Source organism: Triturus cristatus, chromosome 4_1 (assembly GCF_964204655.1).
Source record: "Triturus cristatus chromosome 4_1, aTriCri1.1, whole genome shotgun sequence".
Taxonomy (NCBI): domain Eukaryota; kingdom Metazoa; phylum Chordata; class Amphibia; order Caudata; family Salamandridae; genus Triturus; species Triturus cristatus.
Window position 1 is genome coordinate 1,176,509,193 of NC_140585.1, and position 3,006 is coordinate 1,176,512,198.

Consider the following 3,006-nt stretch of genomic DNA (forward strand, 5'->3'; position numbering starts at 1 on the left):
CTGTATTCTGGTGTATCTGGCTTACAATCTTATGAAGGCGAGTTATGGCTTTATATACAGATGGCAAATTTTCTTGTATGAAAATGCAACAGCTTGATCCGATGACCCTACAAGCTCCGCCCCTATCGGCCAGGATAACGTCAAGGACAAGACGATTTTGAAGCACAACAATCCGCTTAGCAGACTGCTCTTCTGTTAAATTGCTTAAAGCGGAAATAGTTTCGTTCACTACTGCTTCAAGGGTTCTGGTTAATCTACGTATCAGCTTACTATTGGTAACTGTACCTATATAGGGAAAGAGACCTTTATTGAAATCTGTGTATTTTTCCCATGCTGTCTCAGTGTAATCGACAATTGGGAGATCTCTCTGCTGTCTATTGTGTACTAAATGAGTATTTCTATGATAATCAGGAGGAGCTAGGAAAACAGGTGGCAAAAGGAATCCGATGTAGCAGGTACCATCCCAATCTAGAGGTAGGCGTACATATGCGGTCTGGCCACATATAAAGTAGGAATGACGAGAAGCTCTAAATGTAAACTTGCCTTGATCACTGAATTTTATTACAGTGGTGCATTTACTATGGCCCATGTGTATGGAGCCATTCTTTCTTATACATAATTCCCCTTTTACTGGGAATACGGACATGGCGGGCAAGATTGGTGTAGCTTCAGATTCAACGTTCAGGATCATGAGGTTAAGTGTAAAATTACCTAATCCATATACTTCATTTCTTAGATCAGTTCCTGTTCTTTTGGGAAGTCCCTCCTTGTTAGGGTAGCAGACTTTAAGCAAAACTAAGTTCAGGTTTCCCCATACCCAGTTGTCTTGATAAACTGCGGAATTCGAATCTAGGGAATTAATCAAACTAAACCATGCTCCACAGGAGCCATTGTGTGTGAACGGATAGAGAAAGAGGGGCAAAACTCCCTTATAGTTCTGATAGGGGGGGAGTCGGCCACAGACCCAGCAGTCTGTAGCATTGCTAGTCTGATGTGAATGGTGCACAATCTGAATAAAGGTATTGTTGCGTAAGGCAAGTCGATATGATAGCTCATAGGATGGCAGATCACTAAATGTGTGCTTTATGGTATCATTAGTGGAGGAGTATAAGAGTGAGGCAATAGGAGGAAAAATAGCATGTAGTATTAAGCTGATACATATTATCGTGATGCACATCTTGCTCTTTTTTTATCAATATTATTGTCCAAGATCTTATGCAAGCCAGAATACATGTTCAACCGCTTCACCACCTAGTGGACTTAATTGATCAAACGGGTTCTGACTTCTTAGATCAAAGTTTAGCTTTGTGGAAACTTCTGGGGAGTCTCCTCTAGAAAATGGTGTTCAAAATCCAAAATCCAAGTTCAAAGTCTTTTTCCTTTGTAAAAGAGTGGTGAAGGTGCACTTTGACTTTAACGGCCGTCCCCGTGGTCCAGAGCACTGACTTTGGCGCCTTCCATCCAGGAGCGATGGAGTATTCTTTGACCTGGGTGTTGTCAGGGAAGGCGGCAGCAACCTGCGAACAACAAGAGAGTAGTGCAGACATCAAGGAAGCCAGGTAATCTGTCAGCATGTTATTATCAACATCAATAATCTTTTAGGCATTGGAGTGCCCCACATATTTGGTGGTCTACCAAAGACCACTTCATAGGGAGATAAGCCTGTTCTAGAATGAGCTACCATTCGCATGTAAAAGAGGGCAACCGGCAGGGCTACCATCCAATCTACACCTTTGTCTGCGCAAATTTTTAATGTCTGATTATGTCTTTCTACAAGGCCTGCTGCTTCAGGATGTCGCACACAATGGAATTTCCAGGTATACCCTAACAGAAGGGACACCTGCTTCATTAGTACCAGGACATATTTGTAACCTCTACATCTGTTTATTTGGATATAATCCATTTGGAGCACTTCAAAAGGGTGGTCAGGTGGATGGAATCCACCTTGTTCCATCGGAATGCCTTTACCTGGATTGAATTGGCAACAGATCATACATGTTCTGACCTTTTGTTTCGCTGCTGCACGCAGGTGCTTGTTGAACCATATATTCTGTAAGCTATCTATCATTGCTTTCTCTCCTAAGTGTGCAGGACTATGTGCGGTATTTATAATCACTTGTACCATCGAATCAGGAAGAAACCATGTGGATTTGCCCTTATTCATCCAACCCTGATCAGTCAGTACCCCTCCTTGTTCCGACCATTTCTTTAATTCATCTATAGTAGCATGTGTCTGTATGTCTTGTACATCCTTGGAAGGATCCCTAACTGTCATGGCTTTGGACAGTGATAGTATCTGTGATTTTGTCATGTCTAGTGGGGTCTGAGCTGTCTGTTTAGCTGTTCGGTCTGCCAGATCATTGCCTTGGGAAATGGTATCTGTGGCTCTAGTATGTGCTTTACATTTTAGGATAGCTATGGCTGTTGGTAAATGTATTGCTTCCAGTAGGGCTTGAATAAGGGGGCCATGCTGTATCTTGGCCCCATGAGAGGTCTAGAAACCTCTTTCTCGCCACAGAATCGGTGTAAATGTTTACTCTCAGGTGCTTAGCTCTTATGCACGCTTGTGTCAGGGTGATGAGCTCTGCTGCTTGTGCTGACAATATGTCTATTCTTTTAGTCTCTATTATTACAGTATCAGTAGTCACTGCATATGCTGCCACTAATTCTCCCGCCCCTGTCCTCATGCATGAGCCGTCAACATATAGTGTTAGGTCGGGGTCTGGGAGTGCAACGTCTGTCAAGTCTTGTCTTGGTTTAGTCACGGTATGTATTACTTCAACACAGTCGTGTGGTGAAACGCTTTCTGTACTGGAGGGCAAAAGGGTAGCAGGATTCAGTATGTTGCATCGTCTGATCTCTATGTGTGGTTGAAATAACGTTGGCTCATAGCCTGTCAGTCTAGCTACAGTCAGGTGTTGTGTTTGTGTCCGGTTCAAGAGAACCTCTACTGCGTGTGGTACTTGTACTGTCAGAGGGTGGCCCAGCACTATCAAGTCACTTTGT